This window comes from Conger conger, chromosome 9 (genome assembly GCF_963514075.1).
Source record: "Conger conger chromosome 9, fConCon1.1, whole genome shotgun sequence".
In the NCBI taxonomy this organism is placed as follows: Eukaryota; Metazoa; Chordata; class Actinopteri; order Anguilliformes; family Congridae; genus Conger; species Conger conger.
The window spans coordinates 43,919,429-43,935,385 of NC_083768.1; positions in this window are offsets into that span (position 1 = coordinate 43,919,429).

Consider the following 15,957-nt stretch of genomic DNA (forward strand, 5'->3'; position numbering starts at 1 on the left):
ACTATAACATTTGGGACATACTAATATTATGCAAATGAAAGTCGTCATGTTTAGTACTACTTTGTACTGGTAGTACAGTTTTCTTTCACTACTTCACTACTAATATGGAGCCAGTTGCTTGTTCAGTGCCTACACCTCCATTATCTCTGTACAAGTCTGAGAGTCTGTTAATGAGGCAATCAACAGAAGATGTAAAGTGCACTGCACCTCTGACCACCATTTTGTTATTCATTCATTTTTTGTTATTTATTCAGTTACTCCTAAATATTTTTCTTAACAATATCATGCCTGACCTAAACATAACCTTTGAAAAGTTTTTACTGAATTATACAAAATGGAGGACTATGCAAATGTGAATACACACAGAAAAAGTGAAGTGAGAAGGAATAAAACAGAAATAGAAAGAGAGAGAAGTCTCAGTTGCTATTATGGCACCCTACTGCGTTTCTGCGTGCGCTATGAATAAGACGTTTAAATTTGGATGTGGTTAAAGGCGCATGAAGAAGCCTCGGGCCACTTCCCAGACACCCTGCAATTGGTCAGCCGTATAAACTGCCCGAACGAGGCGCAAGTGCGCGCGCGAGAGGTCAGGAAACGGGCGTCTGTCTGCCCTGCTTGTCTGGAATATCCCTGCCTCCACTGTAACTGCACAGGGGTCACGTCAGGTCAGAGAGAACTCTGCGTGCCCCAGATAAAGGTCACAACGCCTGCCATCCAGCCCCTACAGAAATCAAGAGCTGGCAGACAGACGATAAACAAACAAACAAACAAATAAATAAAGTAAGCTGCACGCAGACACGAACATCTCTCTCTGCCTTAGATGGGGGGCTTGGGGGATCGGAGGGGCAGACCGAGGCTCTCGCACACCGACCAGGGCAGGGCGCCTTTTCTGGCCCGGCCTCACACCGCCATCTGACCTCTGTTTCATGTGGCGTGAAGAGAGAGAGAGAGACACAGACAGACAGATATATACTGTAAAGAGAGAGAGAGACAGAAACAGAGAGAGAGAGAGAGGGAGAGAGGGAGAGAGAGGGAGAGAGAGGGAGAGAGAGAGAGAGAGAGAGAGAGAGCCGAGTCTACTCCACTCAGGCGAACACCGTCTAGACGATATTCATGATCCATCTGTCTGGCAGAGGCAGGAAGATAGCAAACTCGATTAGAGTGGACTCATTTTCTCTGTCTCTCTCTCTCCCTCACTCACACCCCCCCCCACTTCCCACTCCCCAAACTCCCCACACCCCCAAGCTTGTCCATCCCCACCAATAAGCATGTCTGCATTCCAGCTCTGAAATTTCAATCATTTCCTTAGGTATGTGAAAGCAGCATTCAGCCACGCACTATGCTAAACATTCGTACCAGACTAGTGAACATGTTAAGTGCTGGTGCTAGCGCACTATACTAAACACTCATAGCAGACAAGTGACCATGTTAAGCGCTGGTGCTAGTGCACTATACTAAACATTCATACCAGACTAGTGAACACGTTAAGCGCTGGTGATAACGCACTATACTAAACATTCGTACCAGACTAGTGAACATGTTAAGCGCTGGTGCTAGCGCACTATACTAAACATTCATACCAGACTAGTGAACATGTTAAGCGCTGGTGCTAGCGCACTATACTAAACATTCATATCAGACTAGTGAACATGTTAAGCACTGGACTGGACCGGCCCCTCAGGCAGAGGGGACTGGCGCAAAGGGGAATTCCAGGAGAGAGAAAAATCCACACGGGACATAAAACGAAATTATCCCAACGCTCCGTTGATGAGGTGAAGGTCAGAGATGGAACTGCGAGGGGGAGGGTGGGCGGCGGGAGGGGAGGATGGGGTTGGAGAGGAACAGACAGACAATAAAGCGCTGTTGCTGTAAAGATTTCTCAAGGGCCCTCAAACTTGTTGAAACAAAGACCCCCTCCCCCGCCAACCCCCTGTACATGAAAGCAGCCCCTGCATCTGACCGCCGTGCCACACCTTCCCATTGCTCCCCCTTCAGCTTCAAAACCCCTTTCTCTTTCGTGTCCCGCTAAGAGCGCCCCGTAAACGCACACCTCCGAGCAGCCTCGGTTTGTCTCCTCCCCACCCCCAACAAAGGCAGCTTCTCCCATAACCCCGCTTTACAATATCTATATCTGCGCTGCGTGTGGGCGTTCCACTGACAGGAAGGCATCTGGAATTGGGCACGAGTCCCCCACAGTGGACGGCGTGTCTGGGACGGGGGTGGCAGGCAGCAGCGGCGGGCTCGGCTCCGGGGGCTGTGGGGACAGGCGCTTCCCGTTCCCCGTGATATGGGAGCGCGGAAACCGCTGGCCCCCTCCAGGAGGGAGTTTGTCCTGAGTCAGCTCCATAGGACAGTCCTCTAGGGCTTATGCTGTAAACACACCTCCCTGGGTAAAACTGTGCGATAAATGAATGCACTGTAATGTAATGTTGGACTGCCTTTATGAGATGAAATACAGAGATGCACAAAATATGATACACAGGACATAGAGAGAGGGTGAAAGAGAGAGAAGAGGAAAAAGGGTCTACAATCTGAAATAAGGTGATAGTAATGGTACATTTTTGTTCTTCAAGGATCACATTTCCCCAAATCTTCCCTGAAAGTACAGTAATGTATCTCTTTGGGTACAAAACTTTTTCCAAGCAAAAAAGGTACAAATTAATTATATGTAACTGCCTAGGGGTACAATTTTATGCAACTACAGGGTACTGCGTCAGCAACAAGCATTTGTACCATTTTAGGCACTTTTCGCATTTTATTTCTGAGTGTAGAGAGTTTTTTTTTTCTAGCTCATACATAGAAGTAGAGCTATCTTATCATGCAGAAGTTCAAAGCACATTTGAAAGTCACTCAGGATAAGAGTGCCTGCCAAATGACGTAAAAATATAAATGTAAAAAAAAGAGAAAAAATCAGTCAGGGAGAGAACAGGGGAAGTACAGGGCAAGAGAGGGAATAGTTTGGGGCTGTTTGTCTTGGACGGGGCAGATACAGGGGAGCCTGGTAGGTGCCTGTAGTCACAGACGCACGGCAGGGAGTACCGGGTCACCAGCGGACAAACCCCCCCCACCCCCGTCGCCGTGGTACCCACAGTCATTCAGCTGATTGCAGATTAATGAGCCTTGACGCCAGCAATCGCCGTTGGCATGGTGGAATGCGCAGTGTGTGTGCGTGTGTGTGTGTGTGTGTGTGAGAGAGAGAGAGAGAGAGAGAGGGGGGAAACAGAGAGAGAGGGAGGGAGAGAGAGGGGGGAGACAGAGAGAGAGGGATGGGGAGGGAGAGAGAGGGAGGGGGAGGGAGAGAGAGAGAGAGAGAGAGAGAGACAGAGACAGAGACAGAGAGAGAGAGGGGGGAAACAGAGAGAGGGAGGGAGAAAGAGGGGGGAGACAGAGAGAGAGAGGGAGGGGGGAAACAGAGAGAGGGAGAGAGAGAAAGAGAGAGAGACAGAGACAGAGAGAGAGGGGGGAGACAGAGAGAGAGGGAGGGAGAGAGAGAGAGAGAGACAGAGACAAAGACAGAGACAGAGAGGGGGGAAACAGAGAGAGGGAGGGAGAAAGAGGGGGGAGACAGAGAGAGAGAGGGAGGGGGGAAACAGAGAGAGAGAGAGAAAGAGAGAGAGCCTTGACGCCAGCAATTGCCATTGGGGTGGTGGAATGTGCACTATGTGTGTATGTGAGAGAGAGAGGGGGAGAGAGAAAGAGAGAGACAGGGAGAGACAGAAAGAGAGGGAGAGAGAGGGGAGAAACAGAGCGAGAGAGAGGGCACATTCACAGCGTCCTCATGCAGCTGCATTGCAGTACAAGTGAAAACTTCTGTATTTAAGCCGAACAAACTTTCCACTTCTGTTTGAATGAATCGGATAAACATCATATGCAATCTTATCCTTATTCATGCAATGATGGCACTGCTTTTGTTCACACCGTGTCCTTCAGCATCGGCGTCACATACACAGCTGGTTAGGGCAACGAAGCCCAAAGATGAGCTCAGAAGCCTGAATTAATGATTCATAGAATGAAGCTTTATGGTCCTGCAGGTAGAATGTAAAAGACACTCCTCGCGCACGGTCACGCTCGGAACAAAACAACCCTGACAAAACATGTCTGCGAAACAGCTTGACTGATTACGATCTCAAGTGCACCAGCAAGATAGTGTTTAATTAAAGGCACTAAATCTACTGTGACTGGCACACCTGTGTTTTGTGACCAAAAGAGACTGGATTTTTTCAATCAATTCAATCATAGAATGAAAACTTCTGCACTCCCCCATCAGATAGAAACTCAGTTTTTAACATCTATTATCTGTGCTTGGCTACATTTGAGTCACACTGAAAACAAAACAGTACTGAACTCGGCAGATCAATTATCAATCAGCATCTTGATCAAATGTGTACATGTGTATACACCTTCTGAACTAAAAGAATCACCCGGTAGTTCTTCAGACTTCTTTCCAGTTTTGAGGACTGAACATAGTGAAACTTTCTGAGCTGCAGTTTCATTGAAAGCTATTGGCTAAGAGCAAGACTGAAGTAATGGCCAATGGCACTGGGAAAATTCCACTGTCATCAAACTGGATTGGCTGTGTTGAGAGAAATAGCCAGATTTCTAAGGAAGCTGGCATGTAATGTAATAGCACACTGTTAAGAATGTATGTAGACATCTTCCATGCCCTTCATAGCTTCTGGGTTATCTGCAGTCTCATTCACACGGTCAACTGACCTATTAAAACACGTCGGAAGGCTGCGTGTGAGCTTAAACTCACAACTGCCTGCCAAGCCGAACGTCTGACTTCCGTAATGCACTCCAGAAAAACCTCCCCGGACGGGAGCGGGAGAAGGTTTGCCAGTGCGTTCGCCTGCTGTGAGGACGGTGTGGGCAGCAGACCGTGTTTTTTTGTCAAAGGCAGTGCCGAGCGCTGCTTCGCCCACAATCCCGACAGAAAGATGCCGAGACTTTGGCAGACGGCCGGGCCGCGCAAGCACGGCGGGAGAGCTCCGCAGGTAGAGTTCCGCGGAAACGCACCGCGCCACGGCGACGGGAAGAGACAAAGAGAGAGAGAGAGAGAGAGCGAGCGAGAGAGAGAGAGAAACACAGAGACGCGTTCTGGAACGGAGGAGGCCAGGAGCGAGGGAACATCACAGAGGAGAGACAATGAAAGGGAGAGGGCGGGAGAAGAGAGAGAGTTTGAAGACGGAGGAGACGGGGATGTGGGCAGAGGAAGTGAAACCTGACTGGCGTGTAGATATTTGGCTGCCTGAGCCTCCAGCCCAAACGGAGGGAGCGGAGCCAGGGCTGGCACGGGCTGCACGTTGGACCTCCACCAGCACGGAAATAACACGTCCCTGCAAACAGGTCCTACTGCAATCAAATCAGTTTGGGCTGAAAACTAGCCGAATGTAGGCGTTTAGGGGGAAAGTCAAATTGCTATCATCATAACAGCTACAACACTCTCAGAAAACGAGTGTCCCCTGCTGAAAAGAATAGCTTAGCTTTTGAGCTAAACCTAGCTCAAGCTAGGAACTGGTTGACCAGTTCAGGCCAGCTCCCTGCTTGACATGGTTTGACCAGCTCAAGCTATGTTTTTAAACAGATGATTGAGCAGCTGCCAGCTCAGACAAGCTACTAGCTAGTTGACCATCACACACGCAGATAGACCAGCTTATGACCAGTTTGACAAACTCGATTTTCAAGCTGGCATAGCTGGATTATATAACAGGGTCTCCGTAGAGGAAACATTTTCAGTTCTTTATGGAACACTTTAGCTCCCAGACAAAGAACCATTTTGGCTGACAAGGAACCCTTGAACTAGATAGGGTTCCTCTGTGGAATCACAGGGTTCCCTTTGGAACCATTTTTGCTTGGAGAGAGTATAATGTGAAAATCACACAGATTCTGAAGCTCAGGAGTCAAGAGAAGTAAGGAATATTGATAAAGAACATATGACATTAAATTAAAATGTACTGGTGCTGAGCCCAGTCACACGGATGAGTTAGTATATCACAGTGAAAATATGTCGCTTACAGGGTTTGGCCAAATTTAAACAAACCATATAATCAACTATTTCTCAGATGGAATGACGTACCAAGCTTTCAGGACATTTCTAATCCCCTCAGTGAGATAGGGAAGGAGACACTCAGTGTAGTTTCCGTGAGTGGACATGTTGTTCCAAATGTTTTCCATTATCAAAAAAAGCCAGGCTGGCTTGCTTCATTTAATCAGAATTTATTAGGAATGTGTTCCAGGTTCACACTGGCTGAGATTCAGCAATGACTGGGACGTTATCAGCATTCCAGGGGCTCCCCAAGCGCCCCTGTGACATGAGCAAGAACTTCCAGAACATTCCGACCCAAAGTTGGGGTGATCTAAACGTTCTAGCAACATTATCCTTACGTCAGGTCTCAGAAGGCTTTAAGACTTCTGGCACCAAAGTCCATTCAAATGCAATATTAAAATCTTCGACTTGAAGTCAGGCCAATTTGGCTTTGGGGCGAGAGGAAGCCAAGGATAGATATTTCATATTTTGAAAAAGAATTTTTCTCAAAGCGCATGACGCAGAACATTTCCATGAAACAGGCAGGAAGAGGGCACCTCACTGTCCTGGGGCAAGAACTGTGCAACAGGACCGCTAGTGAATCCCCCATTGGTGTCTGCAGCACAGAATTCAGACTGAATGCGTGTTATTCATCTTCAGGCGAGATCCCAGATACTGTCACAACTGCGCACACTGCCTTTGAAAGCATTTTTGGCTGGAAGTTCTACTTCCTCAATATTTTTCTTTGGGGTCAATGACAGCAACGAACCCCAGTAATCCCAGTTATATAGGCTGTGCCCATCTAAATGTCATCTTGGCGCCCAAAAAGACCAGCCCACAGTCGCCAACCCCACCCCACTCAACTAGTAACCCACCATGAACCACCTTGTTCTGAAAATAGGTAGTGAGACTGTGGCAGATGCCCAGCACTCCAGTAGACAGTGTAGCTAGATTTGATTTTAGGAACATACTTTACAGAAAGGCTGTCTCATTAGCATTGCACCCTGTTCCAGGGCCCTGTGCCCATCCCGCCTCCATAGACTACTATTTTATGTTTATCCCTTTAAGGTGTAAGATATACATACAAATATGCAATTAAAATGAGATTAGAATAGATCAGCAATAGATTGAACAAGAAAACTGGCTTACCTAAAACCTAATGTTCAAACCCCAACGTGAAAATCGAGCTGGTCATAAGCTGGTCTAGCAGGATGGGAGCTGGTCTGAACTGGTCAACCAGCTAAACCACTGAACTGGTCAACCAGTCTGAGAACTTGTTGAGCCGGGAGCTGGTCTGATCTGGTAAACCAGCTACGACCTGTTTCAAAACCTAGCTTGAGCTGGACAAACCATGTCAATCTGGAAGCTGGTCTGAACTGGTCAACCAGCGAAACCATGTTGAGTATGGAGCTGGTCTGAACTGGTCAATCAATGTTTTTTTCAGCAGGGAAGAACTCAGCCACACACCAGGGGAAAAGGGCTGGAGAAGAGCAAGAATGAATTAGCACACTAAAGAGCGAGCAGTCACACAGATCACGCTCGCTGGGTAAGACACTGGCCTTTACCTCTCATAAAACCTGTGACACAGAGAATCACGCTTTCTCACCCTGATAGTTCACATTCTGAGGAGCTTTGAAAAGGCACACAACAGGCCTTTTTTATTGGTCAAGATAAAAAAAGGAAGCATAAGAGCACAGCACTTTGAAGTGTGAAGATAAGCAGGGCTGGAGGTGGCATGTTTTTAGGAATGAGCAATCATTCGCATTTCAAACGCAGCTCTTGTCTGGAACTGCAAAGAACTACAGTATGAAAAGCAAATCTAGCCTAATATTATGCTGGTTTCTGCAAAACCCACAACAACCACAAAAAAACATCTGAAAGTGAATGAATGCTTTAGCAAAAATGAAAAGCAAAAATGATTTTTTCCTGTAGGACATAATGACCTGACATTACAGGAGTTATAACTGTTTACGGCAACTGAATATGCCTTTGCTCCATCCCACTCAGAGTAAATAGACTTGTTGAAATCATCTTTAGAAGACCATTTAATACATAAGGCTGTATTCAACATAAATGCTGATCCACACTCAAATAACAGCAGCCTACACATCCTGTTAGCAGGCGTCAAAGTGATTTACCAATTAGGATTGCTAGATAAACATTTTTAATTCTAAACTCTGTGGAATCTGGGCAATCTACTGTCATATTTTGCTGCGGTTTCCGGGATAAACAATATGCATCCTCCCAACGGTGTGCTACATTTTCCAACAGGCTTTGAGGTATGTTTGCTCCAGTTTGGTGGGTGTGGTGGTAGTGTAGTCCAAATCAATAATGACAGAGGCCTATGCTCTAAAGACACACTGAAATTGACTTCCAATTCCCAATATGGCTCTCTCAATTTGGTCATGTGATCACCGCCCCGACAGCTGATAGGGCGGGCAATCGTTTGGCCTCCCTGGCCCATAGAGTGTACATAGGAAGTGGAGAGGGTAGGTGGTGCCAGGCGGTGAAGTGTAGAAAGTAACAGGAAACTAGACTTGACTGCATATGCTTGAAGGAAATAGAGCTTGCGGCCCATTGAATTCAGTGCAGAAAACCAAGGTAACTCAACAACCAATGAAAACCTCATTGGCCCATTTATTGTGTTCATTGTGTGTAGCAGTTGGTCATTGGTCGTGAGCCAATAGTAATTTTGGCCCAGATGTTTTGGAAAAATATATATTTTTAATTTACATATTTAAAATATGTTACATATTTCCACAGTCTGCTTCCAATATGAAATGCAACAATCGGGGAAATATTATTTTGTCCTGAAAAGTCGACATTCCCTCTTCACGTCAATGCTATGAACTCAACAGGCTTACTTCTGAAGATTCACAAGCTCACGTCAGCTGAAGGTGTGCTTGCCTGTCTAGTTAAATAGCCTATGCATATCTCTGCCCTGCCCCTAGCTTTACAAATAATTTAATTTCAATAATTAAATAGATACTGTAAGCTGGAGCTACAATGGAGCAATACGTGTATTTACTATTATTTCCTACATGACATATGTTTGTGCATATTCATTTAAACCATAAGTGACATTTTCAAGTTCTCCAGACTGCAGTAAACATTCATCTTGGACAAAATCCAGCAACCACCCACCTTATCTAAGATAAGATTTATTAGATTTAGCCCTGTAGCATGGGGCAGTCAGGATAGCTGCAATCTTACAACGCTATATGCCTAAGGAGAATCGTACTTCAGCCAATTGCACAAAACAATAGAAGAAGAACTGCTCCTACTGCAGCCCCTTCCTAATTAAGTGACAATGCTATCACACCATGCCTGATCCGAAAGGAGCAGCGAGGATTCCAACTACAGCCAGCGTCCCAGCATCCATCTCCGCAGCGAGCAGGCCGGAGAGGCGGAGCGGGGAGCTGGGAGTTGGAGATATGTCCGGGCTGCTGAACTTCAGACCGGGATGAGTAATGCGCCGCTCGGATCACAGCCATTTTCCCGGTATTATCGCTAGCGTAGGAGCTGGCTCCCGGCCCTCCGACTGCAGTCACTGTCAAACTCCGGTGCGTTTTAGAAAGCCTTTCCAAAACAACCGCTTTCTTGCAGCACCGCAGGACTGGCGTAATTAAACGAGACAGGAACATGCTATTTCCTGCGTGAAGTACAGAGTATAAAGCATTTATCGACTTAAGGACCAGCCTAAAGCTCAATTATGAAAAAAAGGAAATGGAATTTAGACTCCTGACAAATAAATATGTCGCCTAACATTCTTGTAGAACTCGGTGAGGAGTCTCCAGGCTTCTTAAATGTGTTGTCTGTGCGCTACAAGCAATAATCCCATTTGAGTAAGAAGCTGCTTCCAGCCTTGCTGTTTTTTAATTGGGTGTAGCTTCGGCACCAGCGATGGGTTCCTAGCGAAGAAAAACCTGGAGGCCATGTTGTAATTCTGACATTGATTAATGCTCGAACTTCTCACATTGCAGAACAGAGACCAAGCTGTTAAAAACACTTTAAACCTATAGGTCTACCTTGTGACAAGTCTTCTTCTTATTGATTTGTTTTCCCCTATAACTATTTATGTGCGTCCTCTGAAAATGCATGCAGACATGAATTTGATCTCTGCAATCTTCCAGCTTAGCAACTAAGATTTTTTAGCAGAGTGCATGACTGATACTGCTGCTACGGACACTCTACAGACCCTCAATAGAGCAGAATTCTTCCAGGAAGAAACTATGGCCAATGCGTACTTTCTGATATTTACACCAGCCCTCATCCTCAAACTTTTTTCCATTTTTGGGAAATCAACAACATTTTCTTGGTATGTTAAATCGTATAACGGCTGTGCAATATGCTGAAGTAAAAACCATTAGTGTAAACACAATACTAAAATGTGGCTACATTTCTTGTTTTATATGAATTGTGAGTTAAGGGCACCAACTTATCTCAAAGAATACCACTATATCCCAGAACTCAGTGTTGTCGATAGTGAAAATATCAGATCAATAATCCTGGAATTTATTCTCTCAAAACTTGCAGCAGTTGCCAGTTCTCATCTCTTCACTCCCGTCTCAAACCTACACAGCATTCCCCTTACTCATTTCCTCCTCCCTCTTACCGAGAAGACACGGGCCTCTCCAGGAATTTTAAATGGGCTTATAATTTATACACACGAGACATTCTGCGGCCCGTTTCCATCGGGCATTTTGGGGTTTTTTTTTTTTTTTTGTACAACAGCAATCCAGACAGAGGAATGCTGATCAAAGAGGACTCAACCTCGCATGACTCTATCCTGAGTGTAGTGCTGTGACCGCTGCTCTCCCACACAGCCCAGCACCTGCGGCCCCCAGCCCCAGCCCCCCCCCCCACCGTCTCATTGCGGCGGCCATTTTGGCTCCGTCTCCCGGCAGCGTCTGTCCTTTCACCAGCAGATGAGTCATGGCGGCTGAGACAGCTCCCGCTAACCTGGGACTCGCAGCCCCCCAGGGAGGCGCAGGAGCAGGTTCCCGTCTGGGGGACTCGGCTCAGACCAACACTGACTGTGTGAGTGGGGGAGGGGAGGAGGGGCCCACAGGAGCCAGACAGGCCCGTTCTCAGCCCAAACCGCAGAAGGGACTCATTCGGCCTATGCTCTATGAGTCACTCTGAGCAGCAGGCCAGGCACCTGCAGGCTACCAGCAGCAATCAGACACAGGTGCCAGCTCTCCTGTAGTACAATGCGGGCTGCTACGCTAACAGGAAATGACTGGTGTGCAGATATGCGTCAGAGGACTGCACCCGTTTCAGCAGCAGGCCTCCTTATTAAGGGTGGCGGCAGCTCAAGAGTTAAAAAATTACAAATGGTGATGACAAATAAGGGATTTTAATAATAAAGAGAGATACACTCAGTGACCACTTTATTAGGTAGAAGTGTACACCCTCTTGTTAATGCAAATATTTAATCAGCCAATCATGTGGCAGCAACTAAATGCATAAATGCATGCAGAAGTAGTCAAGAAATTCAGCTGTTTTTCAGACCAAATGTCAAAATGGGGAAGAAATGTTATCTAAGTGACCGTGGATTGTTTGCTGGAGCCATTGGGTGGATTGAATATCTCAGAATCTGCTGATCTCCTGGAATTTTCACGCACGACAGTCTCTAGGGTTAGCAGAGAATGGTTAGAAAAACAAAAAACCATCAAAACCACAAATCCAGTGTGCAGCAGTTCGGTGGGCAGAAACACGTTGTTAATGAGGGAGGTCAGAGGAGAAGGGCCAGACTGGTTGAAGCTGACAGGAAGGTGACAGTAACGCAAATAACCATGCATTACAAGTGGTATGTAGAAGAGCATCTCTGAAGACAACACACGTTAAACTATCTAAGTCGATAGGCTTATCTATAAGTATATATATATTTATAATACCGAATAAAGCGCTCACTCTTGAGTGTATAGTGTATGTAGTATGAGAGGGAGCTCCCTGCTGGAATGCCTGAGCAGTCCGACAGCAGCGTCTGGTGGGGGTGTGTAATGGGCCCCCGTCACCCCCCCCCCCCTCTCCTCCTCCTCCGCCCGCCTCCTCACCTTGTCTGTCTGGGGCGCGGGATTGATGAGGGCCCGGCTCAGTGAATCTCCTGAGCGCTGCCTCCTACGCCAGCCCTGGGGTGATTTAACGAGCCACGGGATGCGAGCGTCGCGTTTCTGCCCAGGAGAGAGGAAGCGTGGCAAGCCGCAGACATGGCCCGGCGCATAATGGATCGGGCGGGGGTTATGGTAATCATTATACACCCCCCCCCACCCCCAAACCAGACAGTGCGAGGTTTCCACCTGTACTTCCATGACATACTCACACCAGAATATTTAAAAAGCAGAACATAACAGGCACCACAATAACTTCTGCTGGGGTTTCTGATGTGGCAAATTGAAGGATTTCATCCACAGAGCGGCTGCTTGTCACAGAGACATCCCCCCCCCCCCCCCGGTTTGTCTGATAGGTTCAGTCTGGGTGAATCATGTTCTGCTAAGCTAAACGAAAAGAAACAGACAGTGGATGAGACCAGCACACTCAAGCTCAGCACGTACGGGGCTACACATCTCAAACCCGTTGTCCCTCAAAGAAGTGCCCTAACTTTGACCCCTGAATTACACAGCAAACATTCTCAGTCTTATATGACATGTAAGAGAATTCATAGAAGAGAGTACATTAGGGACCAAGTACACTACAAGAGGTGATTTCACACTGAACATTTTGCTGTGTTTACCCAGGGCCCTGCGTTTTTGCTTCAGGAAGGAGTCTGACAGAGTTGCTGTCTTTGGCTACCAGCTCCTTTGAGCTATGTCTGGGGACTAATTGATTAATAACTCACCCCACACTGATGAGCTCCCTAGGCGACCGATCCCGCATAACGAGAGTCGGGGTGCAAGCTCCCCTCCTGAAAGTTGTGCTCCCAGATCCCTAGGTGTATTAGTTCTTGAGATTTGATGAGCTTTGTTTATAAACAGGCTTAATGGTGTAACCTTAACGCTGATGCTTCATGAATTAATTAGAGGGAGTCTGCGATGGTAAGTGTCAACGCTGATTAAACATTTTGACAAGAGAGCACAGATTCCTGAAGTTACATCTCAAAAAAGCATTAAGAGTTGTGATATTTGCTACAATTTTCAGCTTTCTCTTAAGGAAGTATTACCTGCTGGCTCCTACTACCGGTGTGCATCTCCATGGAGGTTGGCAGGCTGGATGGATGATCTGGAGCCTCACGGTGCAGCCGAAATGCTGCAGGGCCTGTCACAGGTGCAATAAGGACCACAATTCATTTATCTGCTCCTCAACACCAACTTGAGAACTGTGGTACCATGAGAGACAGGTTTATATGAGTTCTGCTTGTTCTTCTAAAGTGTCAGCCTGACTCATATCGTGTGAGATATCCACCCCTCGGGCTGGGGCCGTTGTTGTGTCAACACAGCTAAAGGGAACATACTGCCGACAGCTATGCGCCATTTTAGAAAACGATTCCGCTAAATCCACCTACAAAGCTTCACTCCATGACGTTGTTCAATAATGATAAATTGTGAATTATGTACACACCATAATCTACAATTAAACACAAACAGGCTTACATAAATATGAGGAATTTTCTATAGTTTATTTAATTGACTAACGGCTTCTGTTGGGATTACCAGTCCGTTCCAAAAAAAATAAACAATAACAACACATTCTGCAAGAAGTCCTGCATTTCTTTGTGAATTCTGTGAAATTAGGGCTTGTGGGATTGTAAGTCGATGCAGTGCTGGAGAACTCATGCCTCCGTCTGCATGAAAGCTCCCCAGCCCTTGTGTAAGGAAGTAAAATATCTGGAAAACACGCTGTGCATTATTCACACCGCGGTGCTGCTATCACAGCCCGACAGCTTGGAGGGGAGAGAGCGCAGAGGAAGCTGCCGCCATGGGCTCCAGGTCAGACTGCGGTACCGCCCCTCCTTCCCCCAGCCACCCGGGGTTAAGCTCTCGAAGCCTCCGCGACCTTCAGGGTGCACAGGTGGGACGAGGCCAGAGGGCGTGGCCACAGCCCGCGCGCTGATGGAGGGCATAGGCCGCCAGACTGGAGAGGGAACAGAGGGGGGCGGCGGGGAGGTGGTGGAGGAGGAGGAGATTGCACTGTTGCCACGGTGACCTGCGGGTGCCGATCCTCCTTCCACCTCCCCGGCGTTGTTTGTGGGGCAGCTTGTCTTTCCTCAAAGAGCGAGAACATCAGAGCGCCCGGGAGAGGAGGGAGGTGAGACTCCCACACTCTCCACTTTCTCACTCTAACACTCTCCGCGTTCTCACTCTAACACTCTCCACTTTCTCACTCACACTCTCCACTTTCTCAATCTAACTCTCCACTTTCTCACTCTAACACTCTCCACTTTCTCACTCTAACACTCTCCGCTTTCTCACTCACTCTCCGCTTTCTCACTCTAACACTCTCCACTTTCTCACTCTAACACTCTCCGCTTTCTCACTCACTCTCCGCTTTCTCACTCTAACACTCTCCACTTTCTCACTCTAACACTCTCCACTTTCTCACTCACTCTCCGCTTTCTCACTCACTCTCCGCTTTCTCACTCATACACTCCGCTCTCTAACTCGCACACTCTCCTGGAAGGCTCAGCGCCTCTCCGCTTTCCCTGCTTGCACAAGTTCATTGAGTGAAGCTTCCTCAGAAACCGCCCTGCTCTCTGCGGCCGCTTCAACTTCAAATGCGTTTCCTCAGCGTTTCCCGCCAGCCACCCTGCTACAAAGCGTGCATGGATGAAGGCGTCTGCGAAACCGTCGGAACGCCTCGGCGAGCTCACCGCCGAACGCAAACCCCGTCCGCAAGCAGCATTCTGACCACGGGCTGTTAATGGCATCAAAGTTCTGAAGGTATGAATGTCCTCCCCAGTATTTTGTTCCACTCATCTGGATTCACTAATAAGCACAATTCTTCGGCCAGGGGTTCGACCTAAAAATAATAATATAATAATAACTTTGTTGTTAGCTGACACTTGTATCTAAAGCAACATACAGTAGATTACACTAAGCAGGGGACCCCCCCCCAAGAGCATTGCGACGTTAAGAGTCTTGCTCAACAGCCCAACAGCGGTACAGATCTTACTGTGACTACACCGGGGCTTGAACCACCACATTTCCAGGTCCCAGTCATGTACCTTAGCCACTAGGGTACTGCTCATGAGTGGAATAAACACATGGCATCACATGACCCCTGGACTTTCCACCTCTGAGGACATCCGTACAAAAAAGCAATAACACTGGAATGTCACGTATCACCATCCGAGGCTAACCCTGAAGACAAATGTCCCTCTATTTTTTGAAAGATTCTTTCATAATCATAAAAAAATGTGCAAAACTGCAGACTGTTAACAGCAGCAGCATATGATATACTGAGGTAATACATTACGATATGTCTGGGTAGAGAAGAAATACTCACATCTAGCATGCAGGAAGCAGCCTTAAGCACCAGTAAGGATAAATCTTTTGATGGAGCCATTTGAATATTTCAAAAAGATGAATGTCGGTAAACAGCTTGTCTCGGCTCGGTGTTCAACAGCTCTAAACTGTACATTACATTACAGGCATTTAGCAGGCCGCCTGACTCAGGGCTAATTACACCGTTTTCCATAGAGCCCATTCATACAGCTGTACACATACGGAAGCTACTCAGTGGCACACCATCAGGGCTTTTGCTGGGAACGAAACCCGCAGCCGTTGAATTATTAGTGCTAAATGTTAAACTCAACACTCGCCTGCTGTAAAATCCAGCTTTTTCAAGCTGGTCAAGCTGGCATAACTGAATTTTACAGCAGGCTTAGAGTTTAGAGTTAACCAGCTACCCACTGTTTCAAAGCCTAGCTTGAACTGGGTAAAACCATGTCGAGCTGGGAGCTGGTTTGATCTGGTCAACCAGCTACCAGCTGT